General features: G+C 35.2%; 1 pseudogene; it reads left to right on the forward strand.

Annotated features, from left to right (window-relative positions):
* Positions 1–1,884: 1,884 nt before the first annotated feature.
* On the forward strand, positions 1,885–2,255 carry LOC141488292 (mitochondrial import inner membrane translocase subunit TIM14 pseudogene; annotated as a pseudogene).
* Positions 2,256–23,082: the final 20,827 nt, after the last annotated feature.

Here is a 23,082-nt window from a genome sequence, read left to right on the forward strand (position 1 = left end):
TGATGACTTTGTGAGAAATCAAGAAACAATAAAACAAAACTTAAAGAATGAAAAATTAGAAGAAAATGTGAATCATCTTATTGGAAAAACAACTGACCTACAAAACAGATCCAGAAGAGATAATTTAAAAATTATTGGACTACATTAAAGTCATAAACAAAAAAAGACCCTAGACTTCATTTTTCAAGAAATTCTCCAGGAAAATTGATTGCTCTAATATCCTAGAAACAGAGGGTAAAATAGAAATTGAAAGAATCCACTGATCACCTCCTAAAAGAGGTGCCTAGATGAAAATTTCCAGGAATATTATAGCCAAATTTCAGAACTCCCAAGTCAACAAAAATATTACAAGCAGCCAGAAAGAAACAATTCAAATATCATGGAGTTACAATTAGAATAATAGGTTTCTACATTAAGGGTTTGTAGGACTTGGAATTTGATATTCTGGAAGGCAAAAGAGCTTGGAATACAACCAAGAATCAATTACCCAGCAAAACTAAATAAATCTTTTCAGGAGAAAAGATGGGACATTCAATGAAATAGAGAATTTTCAAACTTTCCTGATGAAATAACCAGAGCTGAACATAAAGTTAGAACTTCAAATAAAGGACTCAGGTGAAGCACAGAGAGAATGGACAGGAGGGGCAAATTATGAAGGACTTAATGATGGTTAACTACTTGTATTCCTGCATGGAAAGATGATATTGATAATTCATATGAACCTTCTCAACTCATTAAGGCAGTTAGAAGGAACATATATAGACAAGACACAGGAGGATGTTGAATTTGAAGGTATATTAAAAAGATGGAGTCAAGGGGAGAGAAAAGAATGTACTAGGAGAAAAGGAAGGAGAGGTAGGATAGGGTAAATTATTTCACATAAAAGAGGCAAGGAAAAGCTTTTGCAATGGAGTAGAATAGGGAGAAGGTGAGGGCTGATTGTGTGAGTCTTTTCTTCCATGGGAAGTGGCTCAGAGACGGCATAACATCCACACTCATTTGGGTAAAGATATCTATCTCACCCTAGAGGAAAAAAGGAGAGGAAAGGGATGTGAGAAAGGGGATGGGGAAGGGGAGAAGGATGTAGGTGACAGAAGAGAGGGAAGATTGTGGGAAAGGGTAGTTAGATACAACACCCTTTTGAAGAGGGTCAAGGTGAAAGGAGAAAGAGAATAGATAAATTAAAGGGGGGGTAGTAGGGAGGGAAATACAGTTAGCAATAGCAGCTGTGGGAAAAAAATATTGAAGCAATTTCTCTGATAGAGTCATGATGAAGTATGTGATCCATCCTAAAGAAAGAGTTGATGGTGTCTGAATATAGAATGAAGCACACTTTTTTTTTCTCACTTTATTTTTCTTAAGCTTTCTCTTTTACAGGTGGGGGGGATTTTTTTTTACTTTTACATGACTATTGTAGTAAAATGGATATACATCTTTAAACTGCACCGAGTAATTTGCTTTCTAAATGGAGGGAGTGGGGTGGGAGGAAGCAAGAAAAATTGAAACACAAGGTTCTGGAAGTAAATGTTGAAATTTGCTTTAGCATATAGCTAGGGTAAAAAAAAAATTAAAAAGAAAAGAAACAAGTAAGTTGTCCCTGAAAAAAAAAGTCATTGCCCATCTCACCTTACAAATGCTTGAGTCATCATGGTTAACAGGTAGCAGCAGAGGACATCTGTGCAGCCTCAGGAAGACCTTGCCTATCACTTAAGTGCCAACTAAGTATGTTCTAAAGAAAATACCAGGGTTGGGCCGCTACGCTTTGCGGCCGCTGCTGTGGGTGACCCCGGTGTGGGCGCTCTGGGCGCTGCGGGAGCCGAGGCGGCAGCGTGGCCTGTGCTGGGGATCCAGCGGGGCCGCCGCGGGGTCCAGCGGGGTCCAGCCATGGCCAGCACAATGGTAGCAGTTGGACTGACAGTTGCCGCTGCAGGATTTGCAGGCTGCTATGTTTTGCAAACCATGAAGTCTACCAAAATGTGCCTTCAGTGGTGGCTATTACAGAGGCGGATTTGAACCCAAAATGACAAAGCGAGAAGCAGCACTAATATTAGGAGTAAGTCCTACAGTCAGTAAAGGGAAAATTAGGGATGCTCACCGACGAATCATGCTTTTAAACCACCCAGACAAGGGAGGATCGCCTTATGTAGCGGCCAAAATCAGTGAAGCTAAAGATTTATTAGAAAGTCAAGCTAAGAAGTAAAATTAGTACACAGATAATTTTAAATTTATATATACATCAATTTATGTATAGGAGTCCTGATATTTTATAGTAACTTCATAAAAGCTGTAATATTTCTTTACTGGTTGCATTAGTTGGTATAATTTGTTTTTGTTCTTTTCACTAACTTTGATACCACTATAATTATTAGATTACAAATGTTATGGTCTTATAAGTTATGAATATGTTTCCTAATGGGAATTGAGTAGAACCTGAAACATGATTCCTTAGTTAACTTACCTATATTTAGAATCCTGCAGAAACAAATCATCCCTCTTATGACCTAACAAATTGGTGCCCATTTGCCTGCAGTATTTTATATTAATTTACCATATTGATTACACAAGGCTCAAATAACTTTGCAGATTTATTAAATAAATAATAAATATAGCAAGTCATGTAAGAGAAAGATGTGGTTTATCGTGGCATTTTTTGCATTAAGTACACTGTCCCATAATATTATATTCTTTTGTTCTTAAGAATTTTTTTAAACAATTTCCATAAAATGCTTTTACCTTTAAAAAAAAAAAAAAAAGAAAATACCATCAAGTAAGTCTACGCTTCAAAACTCTGCTCTCACATTATCTTCTCAGGTCTTTCCTGATCCCTTCAGTTACTATTGCAACTATTGCACTTGCTCCAAAATTCTTATTTTCAACATTTTCATTTTTTATGTATTTATTTATATACATGTGATCTCACCTGATTGAGTGAAATATACTTGAGAGGAGTAATCATTTAATTATTGTTTTTTATATTTCCAGCAAATTGCAAAGCACCTGCTATTATATTTAATAAATGCTTGTTTGCTTGCTTTATTTAAAGTGTTTTATCTCTTTGTTACTTTTTATTTCCTTTAAGAGGGAGGATCTTTTATTCCACCAAATAAAGTTTGCTATTATTCTGCTGAGTCCTAAAGATTACTCTTTTGCTAATCTGTCAGATTAATTATTAAATCAAAAAATTGATATATGTAGTAACATCATATTTTATATAGGGGTAGTGGTCAATGATAGGTACTACCACTCCAATTATTTCTTTTCTTTTCTATAAGGGGGAATTTATAGTTATTTAAGTTTTTAGCATGGATTAGTAGATTAACTAACTCCAAGATAGTTTATGCATTTCTTAATTATTTTGAATTTTCTCCTGAAATTTGTTAGTACTATAAGAAAATGCTACAGAAATTTTGTGGGTATTTTTCTATTTTACCAAAGCTATTAATGGCCTCTTTGTTGATTCATTGAGGATTTATAGGCAAACCATCATGTGACCTACAAATAAAAATAATCCTATCCTCATTTTTCCTGATGTTTATGACTTTATTTCTCTCATTGCCAGAGCTAGCATTTCTAGAACTATATCAAATAATAGTGGGAAGATCCTTATTCCTCATGCCCAATATTACTAATTTGTAAATATGTTTAACAAGATATGTATGTAAAATGCTAACCTGACTATTCCCTGCTGAGGAGAGGGGGTGGGAAGCGAGGATGGAGGGAAATTTTGTAACTTGAAAATATGCATGAACAAATGGAGGAAAATAAATAAATAAATTTTAAAAAATAATAGTGGGAAGGCCAAAGATTCTTCCTTTTTTTCCTCTTTATACTGGAAAAACTTACAGCATTTCTCTTTTGCAAGTAATATTTTTATTATTAGTTTTAGAAATATATAATGATTTTTTAGAAATATATATTGATCATATTAAAGAAGAATCTTTCTATGGCTATCTTTTTTTTAGAAAATTTAAATAAGTAATATGTTTTGATCCTGGATTTTTCTACATTTATTGATTTAATCATTTTGGTTTTGTGGATTTCCCCTGATCATTTTGATATGTTTACTGAGCAGAGTTTATATTCAAGCAATCTTATGGATACTTCCTCTTAGACAGTGGGCATGACTATTTATATCTCATTAAAGGACAGAGGATAGTTTCTTAATGGTTCCAGTGACTGGGGCTAGCTGTGATTCTGGGGAAGATGGACTCCTGCTGAGGTATCACCATTTCTGCTGATCTATAAAAGTTAACAGTCCTGCTCAACACTTTCTCTATGTGAATGTGTGTTTGCTTATGTGGCCTTTTGTTCTCCAAAGGACAAATCAGGGTACAGCAGAATGGATTTGGTTATGTTTATTTTAAGAAATTTGTGCATACATGCATACCTCTAGCAAAAGATTCATTAATATTTTCCTGAGCCAAAAGCACATTGTGCTCACATACAATTTTTGCATACTCCCCGAGGAATAAAAAAGTTTCTGACACTGAATTTTCCCAGCTAGAGATAGCAGTGACCAAACCAATGACAGAACTCCTACAAAAGTACATGGTAGAAGCAGACGTGTCCATATAGGTGTTCTTGGTCAATGTTCATAAAACCCCTGTCTCTGGTATAGGAGGAAATATATGAATTTTTTGGCAGCATCCCAGAATTTAGTCTTCAGGAAGAGATGAGCCTGCTTCAGTCTTGAAACCTGCTTCAAAGATGGCCTTGAGTTCCAGAGTTCATCAGATCTTCCAGAGAGAGAAAAGAGAATATTCTGAACAGAATGTCTCTTAAAGAAAAGGCTTAGGGTGGCTAGGTGGCGCAGTGAATAGAGCACCAGTCTTGGAGTCAGGAGTACCTGGGTTCAAATCTGACCTCAGATACTTGATAATTACCTAGCCATGTGGCCTTGGGCAAGCCACTTAACCCCATTGCCTTGAAAAAAATCTAAAAAAAATATATAGAAAATAAAGAAAAGGCTTACCCGGAGACCTCTGCAAACAGAGATGTAGTAAGAATTGAAGTCACACACTAGTACACTGTTGGTGGAGCTGTGAACTCATCCAACCTTTCTGGAGAGCAATTTAGAATTATGCCCAAAGGGCAACAAAAATGTGCATACTCTTTGATCCAGCAATACCACTACTGGGTCTATACCCTGAAGGGATCATAAAAAGGGTAAAAATATCACTTGTACAAAAATATTCATAAAAGCTCTGTTTCTGGTGACAAAGAATTGGAAATTGAGTGACTGTCCATCAATTAGGGAATGGCTGAACAAATTGTGATATATGTACATTATGGAACATTACTGTTCTATTAGAAACCAGGAGGGATGGGAATTCAGAGAAACCCAAAAGGATTTGCATGAACTGATGTTGAGCGAGATGAACAGAACCAGAACATTGTACACCGTAACAGTAACATGGGGGTGATGATCAATCTTAAAGGACTTTATTATTTCATCAATGCAACAATCAGGGACAATTTGGGGGTATTTGTAATGGAGAATACCATCTATATCCAGAGAAAGAATTGTGGAGTTTGAACAAAGACCAAAGGCTTTTTTAAAAAAGCTGTCTTATTATATAATTTTGCTATCTCATATACTTTATTTTTCCTTAAGGATACGATTTCTCTCTCAGTACATTCAATTTGAATCAATGTATAGCATAGAAACAAGGTAAAGACTATCAGACTGCCTTCTGTGGGGGTGGGGGGAGAGTGAGATCAAGGGGAAAATTGTAAAATTGTAAAATTTTAAAAATTTAAAAGAACAATTGAAGCCACAGCATGGATAGAAAAAAGGGATAAGAATTTTGCCATCTCTGGCAATTATAATGAATTAATCAAACAGTGCTTATATGATATTATTTCTCTAGTAATCCAAGTCAGTGGTTACCTTGTGGTGGGCATCCAGGTCCCAGGATTGTGTAGAATATTTTGGGAGAATTTAAGATTTGCTAGAATGTAAAAATTTGCCCTGATGATTAGTACCTGCTAAGTTCTTATGAGAAAATTCTTAGAATCCTTTTTTTCCCCTGTCTTTTTACAGAAGAGATATGGAAACTATGAAGGCCTTCTATGTGGCCTTTATACTACTTTAATTTTCTGTGGGATTAAACAGATCATCTTCTACCCAAATGAATTTATTATCTCAAATACTTATAGGATTTAGGAACACTCAGCCACCTTTGTGGTGTCAGAAATGAGCACATCTGAGTTTCTCAGAGCAAACTCTGAGTTAGGACAATGAGTTAAATAAGGAAGAAAACCCTTTTGAGTTAGTCCAAAGACCTACTTCATGTGAGGTCATCTGGGGGATTCTGAGTTGCAAATGATTAGTTATATTAATTGTTTTCCTTCTATCAAAGTATGCTTTAATCCCTAGTAGAAATACAATATGATCATTGTATAGTATTTCTTGCATTGTTGTCCCCAGTTAACACTGTGACTCATTTTTTTCCTTTGATAAAGAATTTCTGAATTTTTTTTATGCTGTACTAAATCTCATAATGTTTCGTGAAACCTCTGGATAACTTCCCTATGAAGCAGTATAAAAAACAAGCTGTTTTGGGGATTGTGGTTGTCACCAACTCTTTCCATATGTGCCTACCAACCCTGCAAATCTTCAACATCATCTATTTTACTTCTTTCATTAGCCACACTGACCAATATTTTATAATTTTGCAGATAATCATATTCTTCTCCAAAGTGTATGCTAACATAATTAAATAGGTTTGATAATAATCTTTAAGGTTTTTAAATTAAATTTAATTTAACTTAATCATTTTTAAAGTTTTATCTTCTTTCTTTTCAAATTTGGTTAGTTAATAGTTAATCATTTCTGTTAGTCTCTAAAAAAAAACAGCCCTTAAGCTCCTTTTTTAAAAGTCAGGGTTATAATCTTTTAAAGTTAAGGTCATCGATTTTCCCTCAAATTTTCTTTTTTTTTTTTTTGCTTGTAAATGGATTAATTTCTTTATTTTCTAGCTTTTTTTTTAGTTGTGTTCGGTTCACTCCTCTTTTTTTTCCATTTTTAGTTGACATAAGATTTCAGAAAGATCAATTTGCTCCATAGTTTTTCTTTAATTCCATTCTATATTTTGGTAGATTGTTATTTGTTATTTTACCTATTCATTATTCAAGATATTATAAGTTGGTGTTGATTTAGGTCTGAATTTTGTACTCTTATTTTAGAAATTGATTATAATGTACCATATTTCTCCATGTATTTTTTTTTCAAAAAAATTGGGTTCTAAAAACTGGGAGCTTCTTATTCAATAGTTGTAGTTTTTTTTACTTGCATTTCCCACATTTTCAAGCTTGTTGTTGCACTCATGTTTCACATTTGTTACTGATATATTAGGTTATATTGCCATGTTCTGCCCATAAATGGCTCAGAGAAGATTTTCATCCAGTGCTGAATTCGAGTTCAAAGTGATCCAATTTGCAAAAGTGAATGGAAAACATGCTGCTGAACATCAGTTTGGTCTTCCTCCAACTGAGAAAGAAATCTGAGACTGACTACGGGAAGATGAAATCCTACTGAAAACACCGAGGTCATGAGAGGCAAGTCAGCCAAATACCCTGATGTAAAGAGGTAATTGAATGGATTGAAGAGCAAAGGGTCATTGGAATTACTGTGTCCACAAAGATGGTTCAGCAGAAGGCAAGAACTGCTGATGAGAAAGAAGTGATTGATTTCCAAGGAGGACAACAATTGGTGCTTCAGGTTCATTAAATGGAATAGGTCCACACACCAGACTTGCCCAGGGAGTGTTAATGGTCAACCACAGACCAGAGCACTGGCAGGAGAGCAATCAGAGCGTCTCCTAAGACAGTGATTCGCCAACAAACACAGACAAGAACAAGCTAATGGATGGGAGTTTAGACAGTGATTAGTTGTATGAATTTTGTGATGATTAAAACTTGAGCTCAATAATTTTATATAATACATTTTTTTTTCAAATTTCAGGCCCCAAAATTAAGGTGGATACATAGGAGTGTCTTATACATGGGGAAACATTTTACTACATCAAGGAAGTACTTTTTATTTCTTCTTTTTTACATTGCTTGTGAATTCCTTATTCCCTAGAAATATTTATGTAGAATCCTTTGAGAATACTAAGAATTTAGCAGAATGTAACAATTTGCCTTGGAAGTTAATATCAGATCAGTTCTTTTGAGAAAATCTTTGATCATATGCGATGCTAACAAAAGTATGTTCCTTAATGTTTTCATTGAAATTGCTTCATAGGTCTTTCAAAGCTAAATTTTTAAAAATTTTGTTTTTGTTTTTTATTTTGTGGGATTTTTCTAGCTTTTGTAGAGAAATATCAAAGTCTCCTATAAGTAATATATTACTATTGATATCTTTTTGCAATTTGATCACAAAAAGTACTGATTTATTAATAAAGAAATATGTATATGTTTGTGCCTGAAATGTTAATTCAATCCATCCTCTTTTCCTTTACCTGAATTGTTCTGCCTCTTAGATCTCTTACTCCTTATATAGTCTTTCATTATTTTCTAAATATTTCTCACAAACATTTTTTAAAAAAGGAGAAAATAAAATAAAATAATAGTTTTTATTGTTATATGAATCTATTCACCTTTCTTTTGAGGACTTTTAATTTTTGAATACCCCAATCACCTCTGGATTCTTCAGGGGGAATTAGTCAGTTTTTTCCTCCCTTTTGGTAAATTTCCAGTGTTTTCATTAATGAATAGCACCAGATTCTCAGAATTTATTATTTTGAGGAGCAAATTGCAAATTGATTTCTCTTCTAATTTGATTTACCACGTGTCATTTTTTTTCTGCTAATTTCTCTGCAAATTTGTAGTGCTGCACTACTTTGACTGATTTCTCTTGAAACAAGAATGACCTTTTTTTCCCTTCGCAATTTCTTTATCTAATGCAGTAGTTCTGAAATTTGACCTAAATATTTCTGGCTGAGTTAAAAATGGGTTTTTTAACTGTTAGTTATAGGCCATGAATTCCCTCTAATTCTGCCTTTCTGTTTTCAATACTTCCATATAATTTTACTATATGATTTCTTGAAGGTTTTTTGCTGTTTTTCTTATCTCTGCATCATCTTCAAGTTCAATGTTTGTTGTGTAGCATTCTCATATGTTCTTTTAAACTGATTATCTTTTGAGCATTTAATAAATTTTAACTGCCTTATTCAATTAATTCTGTCTTGCATTTTTATTCTAATTTTATCATTTTATTTATCAGAGAATTTGCCTTGAAGTGTTTCTATGATTGGTTTAAAATTCTTTTTTCTCTAGATTCATTCATTTTACTTTGAGAGCTCTAATATTATCTATCTTTTTTTCATTTATATCTTTGCTTAACTCTTTGATTACTTCTTTGAATCAATCCCAAGGATCTAGGAATTGTTTCACTGACATTTCTGGAAGCCTAATAGAATTTAATGTTATACTTTCACCTTTCCTGGAGGTTGTTGACTTACTATTGAATTCATTTCTTTGCAAAAAACTTGTTCATTGTGTCGGTTTTTATTGATTTTTTGCTCTCTTTTTTTCTTTCAGAGATTAAAAATTAAATTCTATTTATAGTAGGATAATATTTTCACTAGTAATGTCTAATGTCCTCTACTAAATAGCATTGTCAAAGATCTAATGCTGCTGTGTTCATATCCTGCTACCTGTTCTCATTCTCTCTAAACCACCAGTTTTGGGTGAGGCTTGTGATACTCAAAATAGAGTGTACATTTTTGTATGTTCCGTCTAATGCCTAGAAGAAATCTGGATTTATAGTAAGTCTAAAGAAGCCCACATGTTATTAATTTTTCATTTTAAAGAGAATCAATGATAACACAGAGAAATGTCCTAACTTGTGCCCATATTGGATATCAATGAGGCAGATTTGCACAAATTCTTTAATCGTATTTTCTCTTCTAAAGTCACTGAAGGTCCATTGATAAGACAAAAATCAAGTTGACTGGTGATGGACTGGGATGCAGTAGATGATCTTGGTATCTTTGATATCTTACCAACCTGGGTTCCAATATAGAAGATATTTCAAAAGTAGTTGTTTGGTTAGTTGTAGGAAAGTGAACAACAAATGAGAAGAAAGCAAAATATAGTAAGAACATTCTGCATTCATTAATAGCTTGATATTAACCTATTTAAATGAGTTGCTGACAAAGAAAAACGGGAAATAGATGAAAGTAAAGATATCAGCTCTGATTATTACCACTCTTAAGAGAAGTTTAACTGAAAACAATAAACCACATCTACAAAAAAAAGCTAAAATAGGTAAATAAGCAATTAAACAAAATCTCAGAAATCATAAAAGTAGGCAAAGATATAATCTCCTTTCCAAGTGAAGAGATGCTGTCATGAAGGGCAATGTTTCTTTTGAATAAAAAGTCAATTTCAAAGCAAAATAAGGAAGGATAGTACAAAATTATGAGCAATATCACCTCAAAAAAAGCAGTGTGGTAGTGGGAAATAAAAGATAGCATAAAGCCTAATTAAACCAGATTGTACTGAAAACATTAAAAAATTAAATTGGCTTGAGAACCACAAATAAACTTGAAATGAAACCAATTTTCTGGCATTTCTATAGCAACCTGTTGTCATCATCAATAACAGTAGAATCATCTCATATTTGGACCCTAACACCTTAATACCTAATGTACTACATGAGAAATGGTGCTTAAGAAGATGAAGACAGAAAGAGTATCTGGATCCAACTGTGTGTTTGTGTGTGTGTGTGTGTGTGTGTGTGTGTGTGTGTGTGTGTGTGTGTGTGTGTGTGTGTGTAAATCCATGCTGGATTAAAGGGATACAATTCTAAAGGCACAACAATTTTTATGCTATCTCAAAAAAAGAGATTCCAAAATAGTGGAAAATGTGATGCTTACTTGGTTGTTAGTTCTGGTCCTTTGTTGCTGAAGAGAATCAAAATGACATCATTATGTTAGTGTCAAGTTATAGTGTATCTGACTCTTGGCTGATCAGAATAATATAAACTCAGAATGCTCAACTACAAGTTGGGTGCAAATAGTTCATGTGAATACCTGGGATGGATTTTATAAACTTGTGTTTCTCATTTTTATTTGAGTAACTTTAACTTTGGTCACAGAGCACAGCACCTTCTATAATGAATGAGATCATGCCATGCTGCACAATCAATTCCAAAGTTCTTATTTAATAGAGTTCTTGAGAGTGTCCTTGCATCATCCCCCCCTTTCCCTATGTGTGCCTGACCTGTGTGAGTTCTCCATAAAATAGTCTTTTTTGGCAAATGTACACTTGGCATTTGAACAATGTGGCCAGCCCATCAGAGTTGTGTTGTTTGTAGTAGAGTTCAATTGCAGGAAAGTTTAGCTCAATAAAGTGCCTCAGAAAGGTGACTGACACTAACAACTATTTCTCATTTCTATAAAATCTTCATTAAACTGGTTTATAATCTACCAAGGATAACCTTGCTTCAGATACAGAAGTGAATCAGTATGCTTTTGTGGATAATTTTTATAACTAGCCACATTTGCAAGTTTTTGTCATTTACTGGTGCCATTTATGAGTCTGATATATTTGATAAACTCCCCATTTTTTTCTCCATAAATGAAATTTAACTTTAAAGGTTCCCTTCAATCAGTTAACAAACATTTATTAAAAACCTACTGTGTAGGGGCGGCTAGGTGGCGCAATGGATAAAGCACAGGCCCTGGAGTGAGGAGTACCTGGGTTCAAATCCGGTCTCAGACATTTAATAATTACCTAGCTGTGTGGCCTTGGGCAAGCCACTTAACCCCATTTGCCTTGCAAAAACCTAAAAAAAACCTACTGTGTGCTGAACAGTACTCTGAGGAGGAAGAAAAAGTCTCTGCCTTCAAGGAGCTCAAATTCTAATGGGGGAAGATAAAATATAAACAATTATGTAAATAAAAGACATATACAATACTGATTGTTGTTCAGTCATTTTTAGCCATGTCCTACTCTTTGTGACCCTATTTTTCTTGGCAAAGATTCTGCAGTGTTTTGCCATTTCCTTCTTCAGCTCATTTTACAGATAAGGAAACTAAGGCAAATGGGGTTAAGTAATTTGCTCAGGAGGGTCAGGTTTAGGAAAGTTTAGGAAGAAAGATAATGAATTCTGTTTTGGACATGGACATGTTGAATTTGAGATGTCCGGAGGACATCCACTATGAGATGTCTATAAGGCAGTCAGTTAAGTGAGATAAGGAACTTCAAGTTGTTTCTAATTAAAAACTTACAAGATTCCCAGTATCATAGTATGCAGGATTGACAGTATTTTTAGAGTTGAAAGTGACTTCAACAGTCATCTACTCTATTGTATGTCCCTGAGGAATATCCAATATATCATACCTAACACATGATTAGCCTGTGAAGATTTTTCTAGAGTGAAAGGGAACCTCCTGCAATAGCCCATTTTATTTTTGAATAGCTCAGGTTTAGGGATAGCAAATCTGAATTTGCCTCTTTTCAATTTTTACCCATTTTTCATGGTTTTGCCCACTGGAATGAAAGAGAATATGTTTAATTTCCTCCAAACAATAGCCCTTAAAACAAGTGAAAACAGTCATTGTTTAGTTGTCATCAATCACCCTGTCTTTTCTTCAAATGAAACATCCAAGTTTCTGTTTTTGTATCCTGCAGTCTAGCAGAGGGCTTTGCATATAGTCAGTACTAAATGGTTTCTTTTTTTATAATTATTCATTCACTCACTCAACAAGTCTTAACATGACATGGACTCAAGGCTAGTTATCAGACCAATAGCCTTCCTTTACACTTGATGTTTTTACTCATTTTCAGTCTTGGATAACTCTATGTGACCCTATTTGAGGTTTTCTTGGTAAAGATACTGGAGTGGTTTGCCATTTTCTCCTTCAGCTCATTTTGCAGGTGAGAAAACTGAGGCAAAGAGGATTAAAAGACTTTCCCAGGGTCAAGTAGCTAGCTGAGGCCAGATTTGAACTTAGGAAGATGAGTCTTCCTGACTCCAGGTCTGATATTCTATTCATTACACCACCTAGCTGCCCCTCACTTTGAGCTTACAGACCACTAAAACCCCTAGATCTTTTATAACTAGTTACTATCTATGTCTTCCCTCTCTTGCACTTGTGATACTTACTAGCTCTGTGACCCGGGAAAGTCACTTAACCTCTGTGTGCCTTAGTTTCCTCGACTGTAAAATGAGGATGATAACAGTAGTATCTCTCAGGATTGTTGTGAGGATTATATTTGTAAAGCACTTAATACAATAACTGTCTTATGTAGTAGACACTGCCACAAATTATTATTCTTTAATGATATTTTGTTTTATTTTTCCCATTACATGCTATGGTTGTTTTTTGACATTCATTCACTTGCAAATTTATAAGTTTCACAATTTTCTCCCATCCTCCCTTCCCTCCACCTTCTCCCTGGTGGCAAACAGTCTGGTTAAAAAATTGTATGGTAGATTTGTGTTCAACACATTTACATATTAGTCATTTTGTGCAAGAGGAATTAGAACTAAGGGGAAAGAAAGAAAACCATGAGAAAGGAAGGAAAAACATGAGTTTTAGAAAAGTGAACATTCAGATTCTGTGGGGGGTTTCCCCCGCTCTGGATGTGAATGGCATTATCTCCCAGGGTTGTCCTAGATCTCTGAACTGTTGACAGGATATGCATCCATCATAGTTGATCAAACTCACATGCTACCTCCCTGAGAAAATTATGAATTGTGAGACTGGAAGCCAGGGTGGTAGAATGGGAAGAACACTGGATCAGAGGATGAGCATTTGGTCCTGCTCTGTCCCTTACTGTTTTGATCACTCATGTGCCCATAGGTGATTCGCTTTCCCTCTTTTACATCATTTGTAAAAATGAAGGAATTGGACTGAATCTCTAACTTCTTTGCTCCTTTCCAGCTCTAAATCTATGATGTTATGAGCAATCCTAGCTACCATTTCAGAAATATAGGCTAGTTTCACCCATTGTTGAAATTCTCTGGTAGGTATTCAAAAGACAATCTAACATGGATGGGAAAATTTAAATCTAGATTTAATCAATGTGAGGAAGTTGTGATGCTGAAAGTCCCTCCAAAAATGCAAAGGAAAGTTGTCTTTCCTTTAATTTCTAGTTTTAAAGAGATAGTTGGGCTTCTACAGGGTTGCAACTTGCCTACATTCATACAACTAATTTCTCAGAGATAATCTAGAACTCAGTTATTTTTTTTCCTTTGGCTACAAAGCTGGCTCTCTATTTACATCATACATTCCCCAAAGCACCTTCTCTCTTTCGTTCAAGTTTGATTCTCCAGCCTCATGCTGTTTTGGAGCTAACCCTGCATTCTTAAAGGCTGAGTGAGCAGAGCACGATAACTGACAAAATTCCCTCAAGTTGGAAAAGTTCTGTCAGAGCCTGGCAATGGATTGCTCCTGTCTGTCATTTGAGGACAGTCCAGCACAGGGAAGCTCATCATCAGAAGATTGGCCACCACAGGGGGATCCATCCAACATGCTGGAGGCCTTCACAATAAATGTTTATTGGATTAGATTCCTGGAATCCTTAATAAAATTCGAAATGCTGAAATGGTAAATTTCCCACACTATAATTTTTGCTAACAGTAAACAGAACAAAATAATTTCCTTGATGATTTATTGGAATATCTAGACTTGAGAATAATCATCTATGATTTATCTCTGTAATATGTGAGATAAAACCATTTATCTTGTAGTTTCATCTCTAATGCTTTTCATCAATCTTATAATTTTCAAATTGATAAATAGACTTCATTAAGATGTCTTAATGATAAGCAGTAAGATAATCCAGCCATCCTATTAGTCTTGCAAGAACTAAATATTAAGAAATTAGTCATCATGTGAATAATGAATATATGTCATTATACTTCTTTAATACTCGAAGCATCCATAATTTCATCAAGGGATACTCCCTCTCTCCAGTAATACAGATTGCAACTCCTTTATGCCAAAATCTTTTGGCAGGACCATGAAGAAGAGTCACACAAGACAAGTAGACATGGATGGGTTTAATTCTATATCATTATATATATATATATAATATATATATATTATATATATATATATATATATATATATAGAGAGAGAGAGAGAGAGAGATATTGATAGGATCTCAGTTTAATAAGATTATAGATCCATTTGAGTAAATACAAGGCATTGGAGAGCTAAAAGCAAAAATGAAAATAGGCTTTGCCTGTGAGGATCTTACCTTTGACCACATAAAGGCTTCCAGATAACTTAGGAATTATGTGGAATAATTTTCCAATAAAATAAAAAATTCACTAATGATGTTAGGTCAACAGGTCATGGTGCTTCTATTACATTGCATGAATGAACCCCTTAAATTAGGTAATTAAGCACAACTAGAAAAGAGGAATCATAGTGATCAAGATTAAGACTTTGATTCCATTTATTTGCTACTCCTCATTTCTCAACCCATATCACCCTCCCATACCAAAGATTTAACCACACCATCCAGTGGTCTCACTGTCCTTTCTGGAATGCCTGTTCCATAAACAACAAAAACTTTCCTTCATCTTAGATCTCTACTGCTCACATTCTTTCTGTCTAGTAGGAATAACCAAAATCTGGCTCCTCCCAGATGATACAACTTCCTTGGTCACCTTTCCCATAATAGCAGTACCTTTAATATTCTCTCTGGTTCATTTGGTCAAGACAAGGGAGTTGGCATATTACTTGTTTTCCACTGTCACTTCCAGATTCTCCCCTTTCTCCATCACTCAATGACTTCACTTTCTTTGAAGTTCAGGCAATTTATAACCATCAAAATCTTGATAGCTCTTTTCTCCAGTCATCCAGGTCTCTCCTTTCTTTGTTAATGAGCTTAGCACGACTCACAATTTTTCCTCTTTTAACTCCTATACTCTAATAGATGACTCCAACCTACATATTTACTCCCTTCAAACACACAAACCACTTACTTCCCATGACTCTATCCTGCTTCATCCACAAACAAAAATGGCTATGCTTTGATCTTAACCAATACTCACAAATGTTCCATGTTCAAGAATTCTGAAATCCTTTTATTTAACCATACTCCATTGACTTGTCACCCCTCCCTCTTCCATTACTTACAAACCCCTACTTTTCAGCTGTACCATATCCTCCAGTCCCTTAACTCTTCAATGTCTCCTAGGCCATCTTCCCTGTACTAGCTATGCTCTCCTTTTTTCCCCCATTTTGACCTTTAGGTGAGTCAATTCAATTTTAAACCATCTTCTCTTGAATCCCTCAGTCCCTTATTATAACACCAGTTATATCCAGTCAATTCTCAGCTTTGGATCATTCCCACCATTTACTTCCTTTACTCCTTCACATATGCTTCTAAACAAAGATGGAAAAAGTCATACAACCATTCTGACTGGGTCTACTACAAATTCATGCTACTGGGTCCTCCTTGCTACTAGGCAATCCTATTATACCTCATGGGACAACTCACTATCCCATCCTGCATAGTGGCTCTTAACCTTTTCATCCCTCCTCAAAACTCTCATGGCTCTCCCTCTACCTGCCCTCTCAGCTGAAATTCATGCCTCATATTTTACAGAAAAAATTTAAAGCAATTTACTGAGTTCCCTCTTCTCTCCTCTTTCTCATCTATCATTCAGATTCCTCTGTCACTATCTCCTTCACCCCTGTCTCACATGATGAAGTGGCCTTACTCCTTACTAAAGCTAACTAATCCTTGGTTTTAACTAAGCTTGTTACAGCAATCATATTCCATCTTATCTCCATCAGACTGTTTCCATCATCCTCACTTTATCATTTATAGTCAATCTCCCCTTATCTACTGGCTCATTCCCTTCTGTCTGTAAATTTGTCCACTTCAGTACTTTTCCTTGCTATTTTCTTCCCACTTATGCTAGAATGCCTTTTCCTATCCTCTTTAATGTTAGTACCATCTCTTGCAATTTTCTATCTATGTCTGTCTCTATATATGTGCATATTTATATGCATGTGTATATACAAACACACACACACATATATCTATATCTATATCTATATTTGTGATATTTGTACATAGTTGTTTTATGTTGTCTGCCCCATTAAATTGTAAACTCCTTGAGTCCAGGGTAATTTCAGTCTTTTCTGGGGGGGGAGTAGGGATGGGCATTCTCTGAGTTTAGCATACTGTATGGTTCATAGTAGGCACTGAAATGTTAGTCCCCTTTCACAGTCTAAATTCTGTCTTCCATCTTCATGCTTTTGTACAGGCTAAAAGTTCATGCTCAGAAAGTTCTTTGTCTCCACTTCTTCAAAGTTCACTTTCTTTCAAATTAGTTTATGCCCCTCCAACAAGATGCCCGGATTCTATGAATTTTTAATGTCCCCTTAGCTGTTATGACACTTCTTTGTAAGTATCTTCCATTTTACTTATTTGTTAACATGCATTGATTGCCCAGTAGAACATTGAGTTCCTTGAGGGCAAAGTATTTTTGGATATGTTCCTAATACTTAACACAGTTCCTGGCCCATATTGTTTTAGTTCTTATTTCAAAAAAGGCCAATGACATCATGGGATGATATTTTGATTTGCTAGGGAACTGGATCTAAGTGAGGCAGAGTTGCACAACATGCTCAGCCTCATTCTCTCTTCCATATAGTACTTCTATTTTGTCATCCTCTTCTGAGATATTTTACCTAACCTTACCTTCAAAGCAGCTTTCTATCATATTGGTTTTTCTTATTTTGGATCCTGCTAACCCAAGCTTCTTGCGTTGGGGGACTCTGACTACCAGACCTTCTTTATTGGGAATGCTGGTGGCTTGCTCACTTAGCTGGAGTTGTCCAAACCAGTTGTTCAGGTTGAATGGGTGTGGGGGGGTCCGAGGTACCTGTATTGGAATCCTACCAGCTGGCACTGCTGTGCTGTTGGTCTGTTGAGTGGGATCCAGGGGCTATCAGATCTTTGTTGTGTCTGAGAGCCTCAGTTTTGTCTCCTCTGCACTTCACCCACACTGGTCTCAGCTCCCTGGGCTGCATTCTGCTGAGCTCCCTGCTGTTGGGCTTTCCCTACACCATAGTAGGACCAATCTTTTCTGCAATCTTTTCCAGATATCTTAAAGCTGGAAAATGCTCCAATTTGTTCTCTTGTGGGTTCTTTCATTCCAGAGTCTGTTTAGAGGATTGAATAGCATTGTTTCTGAGAGGAAAAGGGAAGAGACTAGGGAAATTCCTTGCTTCTCTCCTCCATCTTGATTCTGCCACTCAGATTTTTTTTTTTTGTGTGAATTGAAAAGACTTTGCTTATATTTGATTTTTGGTTTTGTTTCGTTTGTTTGTGACTTCTGCCAATAGCATATAATGTCAACATATTTAAAAAGTGCAAGTTATTCTCTAATCCCAAGGAGAAAGTAATTGGCTGCAGGAGTATATTTCTATACTTTACGTTATCAACGGGAACAATAAATACTTAAGGGAGGAAAAAAAGGAAAAAAGCATGTTATTAGGCATAAGAGAATTCTCACCTTTAATGGGGTTTAGAAGGTAAAAGAATTGATACAGAGAAGAAAGGGGGAAAGACCTCTGAGCTTAAAAAGATGTAAAATGGTTGTGAAGTTCTTTTAGGCAAGAATGGAGCAAGAATCTCTTTGGAAGAAGTTTTCTTAGGTTCCAAATCATGGAAGGCAACATCCAAGAAGAGAGCCAGCAACCAACCATATTTCTAGAAAAACATTTTTTTTCCAAAAAATGTCCATTTTATGAGAAATAAAAGTTGAATTAGAGATTCTAATGCAATAAAGCAAATTTGATCCCATTAGGTAGTCAATTTCATACATTTATTATGTCCAAGGTACTGAGGACACAAAGGAAATTTTTAAAAAAGCAATCTCTGCTAGTCAAGGGGCTTTCATTCTCCTAACAGATTACAACATGTACATAGATAAGCAGATATATGTATTCTTACATCTGGTAATAGAATGAATGCACTTGTTTAACTGAATTAAATTTCCTTATCTACACATTCTAATATTCTTTTTTTCTGAAATTGTGTTAAATCTTCTTATCTACTAGGAAAAGATATGCAAGAGAAATTCAACAACTTGCAAAAGGAAGCACAAAATTTGTCTGAAGAAAATAAATTTTTTAAAAATACAAGTGAGCAAATGGACAAAGAATAGAATTCTTTAAAAAAATAAGATTGAACAAATGGAAAAGGAAATGCAAAAGTTAACTGAAGAAAATAATTTCTTGAAAAAATAGAATTGGACAGGATAAAATTAATGACTATGAGACATCAAGAATCAGTGAAGCAAAATAAAAAAATGAAAAGTAAAAAAAAAAATGTAAATTATCTCATTGGAAAAACAACTGACCTGGAGAATAGATCCAGGAGAGATAATTTGAGAATTAACGGATTATTTGAAAGTCATGATCAAAAATAAAGCCAGGACAACATCTTCATTTTTTTAAAATACAAATATTTTACTTTTTTCCAATTATATACAATACTAGTTTTTACCAATGATTTTTACAATGTTTCGAATTTTACAATTCCCCCCCTCTCCCCCAACAGAGACAGTCTGATAATCTTTATATTTGTTCCATGATCTGCATATATCAAAATTGAGTGTGTTGAGAGAAAAAACATGGACAACATCTTTCAAGAAAACATAAAGGGGAGAAGCTAGGTGGCACAGTGTATAGAGCACCAGCCCTGGAGTCAGGAGTACCTGAGTTCAAGTCCAGCCTCAGACACTTAATAATCACCTAGCTGTGTGGCCTTGGGCAAGCCACTTAACCCCATTTGCCTTGTAAAAACTAAAAAAAAAATCATCAAGGAAAATTTTCCTGATATCTTAGGAACAGAGGGGAAAATAGTAATTGAAATAATCCCTTGATCACCTCCTGAAAAGGATTCCAAAATGAAAACACCAGGAAAAATTATAGCTAAATTCCAGAATTATCAGGTCAATAAGAAAATACTGTAGTCAATCAGAGAGAAACAATTCAAATACCAAGAAAAAACAAACTGCATTACACAGGACCTGGTACTACCAACATTAAAGTATTGAAGGCCTGGAATCTGATATTATAGAGGGTATGGGTTTGGATTCCAACCAACAATCAACTACCTAGCAAAATTGAGCATACTCTTTCTGGGGAAAAGATAGACATTTAGTGAAACAAGTGACTTTCAAATTCTCTTGTCAAAAAGACCAGAGTTGAACAGAAAATTCAATCTTCAAATAAGAGACTCAAAAGATACATAAAATTAAACAGGAAAAGAATATAATTCAATAGGATTAAATTGGTTATACCTGTATGGGAGATATGTTGAGAACTGTATCTCTCTTAAGATTTGCCATAAGATACAGAAATAAATTGATTTTGATGGAATGATTTAAAAAATTAAGACATTAAAAGAAAGGGATTGTACTGGAATGGGAGGAAGGAGGGGCAGAATGGGGTAAATTATATCTCATGAAGAGGCACAAAGACCTATTACAGTAGAGAGAAGGAAGTGGGGAGAACCTTACTTCATTGGACTTGACTCAAAGGGAGAATAACATATACCTTCATTTGGGTTTACAAACATCTTACCCTATAGGGAATTAGGACAGCAAAGGGAAGGAAGAGAAAGAGGGATTGATAGTAGAAGGAAAAAAAAGGAGGGGAAAAGTAAAAAAATTCCTTGCCCTTCGGAGTAGCTTGACATAAGATTCATGGTTCTTTCACTTGTTTTGTGTAGTTCTTTTAGTTAACTCTCATTTTTAATTATGGTGACAAACTGTCTGTTTGAAAGACAGAACATAATTCTAATGAAATCTGCCAACCTCATATGATCCTACTACTAACCTTTGGATGTTTTTCCTCTAGCTTTGTGAATGCAAAGCTTTCTGTCTCCATTTGGGACACAAGGTTTAATTCATTTGTCAGACAAGAGAAGACAGTATATAAGGAGACAAGTCACAGGCACATACTATCAAGTTCAGTTACACTTATTCTATTGACCTACCTCTTTTCACCTTGCTATTTGATCCCCAAGTTGTTCCTTCTACTCCACTGTGTGGAGAAGGAGCATGTAAGATATCAAACAAAACAGAAATTCACTGGACACATGGATAACAAACTAAAATTAATTATCAAATGAAATATATATACATCATTTTATCCTGTTGATGTTCTCTAGATTCTTCCCTCTACATTTCTTCATTTGTCAGTGTTTTTCTATGAAGTCTACTTTCCATGATCTGCAAATACCCCTTCTGCTTCCTCAGTGATGGTGACATAGTGGTCAGTGAAAGGGGCATAGAATTCAAAAATCAGTTTCCACAGTGGTTACAAATGTGAGATCTTTGTGTAGTGACAATAAGGAAATGAATTAAGGACAATTAGTTGTGCAGAGGAGAGAATGCTGGTCTGATTCAGATACACATTAACATTGTGACTCCAGAAGGTCACTTCATCGCTGTTTGCTTTGATTTTCTCATCTGTAAAATGGGGATAATAATAATAATACTTTTCTCCCAGGATGTAAGGATCAAATGCAAAACTATTAGAAATGATTTATGAACCTTAAAATGTTATGTAAATTCTAGTCATTATTATAATATAACCAGAAGATATTAACAATAGTAATATTGACAATATCATTTACATACATAATCAAAAGACAGGAAATATAGGAGGGCAGCTCACAAATAATGAGAGAGTTTGTTTCCATGGTGCGTGTGACCAAAGGCAAAAAGCAGAAAAATTCAGGGGATACTGGGTTGCTTTGCCTTATATTGTGTCTAATGAGTATAATGAATATAAGAAAAGAGATTAACAAGAAAATAACTGCAAAGGTTTATAGGATAAGATCTTGTTGCAGAGATTGATGACAGAGAAATTCTAGAAAGAATTCACTGAGATCTTCTAAACTAAATTAACATAGACTATAACAGCCGGTGACTTCAATTCAAAGGTAGACATGTGATTTAGACAGGAAAAATTTTTTTTGGAAATTTGATTTGAGATTAATAAACAAAAGACGTCAAGGGCTTAGGTGTTGCTCAGAAGCTTCCCCATTTGTGTTCTATAAACACTTTAGGATGAGGGTCAGAAGAGAGTAGAAGTGGCTAAAATCAAATAATATTCATTCTCTCTCTCTCTTTCTCTAACACACACACACACACACACACACACACACACACACACACACACACATACAGACAGAGTTAAGGCTAGAAAACATACTGGTTATTTGCTTGGAAATCATTTTAGAAACTAAGGCACCCTGAGCAAGAGACAAGAAGCAGGAAAGTCAAACAACCACCTTGACTATCTCCCTTTACATTCTGATGGAGATAGCTTGGGACCTTGAGTAGAGGAGCCTTAGCAATAGTAGTAATCCAGTCCCACCCCAACAGTTATCTCTAAGGGGAGAAATCAGTGTAGAGCAGTCACACAGCTTCCTTATCACCACCAGCAACAATTGCTGATCAACAGCTTCCAATAGGAAAATAAGCACAGGAAGATGGGATTCCTGGAAGTGGCAGTAGCCCCAACCACCATTCCTGCTTCTGATCCAACCCTCACAACCATTAACCAGGGAAGCAATCTCTGTGGAAACAGTCAGCCATCCCTACCAACAGCCAAACAATTATCACACACATGGCAAGCTAGCAAAGCTAAAGAACCAAGTGCCCTGAGAGAGATGGAGACAGTATGTGCCAGCCTTGTTAAATCATCACCACAATCTTGGCTACTATCTCACTTTAAATCTTTATAGAGACAAAATCCAAGAGCCCTGGACATAGTGTCATTAAATGATAAAAGTAAAAGAAAAGGCATTTTACCTAAAGACCAAGGACTTTTTCTATCTGACTTAATACTGGAATCTTCAATAAGTATTATTTTTCCCATCAGAATATAAGCTTCTTGAGAGCAGGGCCTGTCTGATTTTTATACTCATATTACCAATGTTTAGCATAATGGTTTGTATAAGGTAAGTGCTTGTTAAATGCTTTGTTCATTTCTATCAATTAGTTGAAGCAAATTTCAAAATAAATATCAAATCACACAAAAGGCTAGACATGAGAAAACCTTACATTCAAGTATA

Source organism: Macrotis lagotis, chromosome 1 (assembly GCF_037893015.1).
Source record: "Macrotis lagotis isolate mMagLag1 chromosome 1, bilby.v1.9.chrom.fasta, whole genome shotgun sequence".
Taxonomy (NCBI): Eukaryota; Metazoa; Chordata; class Mammalia; order Peramelemorphia; family Peramelidae; genus Macrotis; species Macrotis lagotis.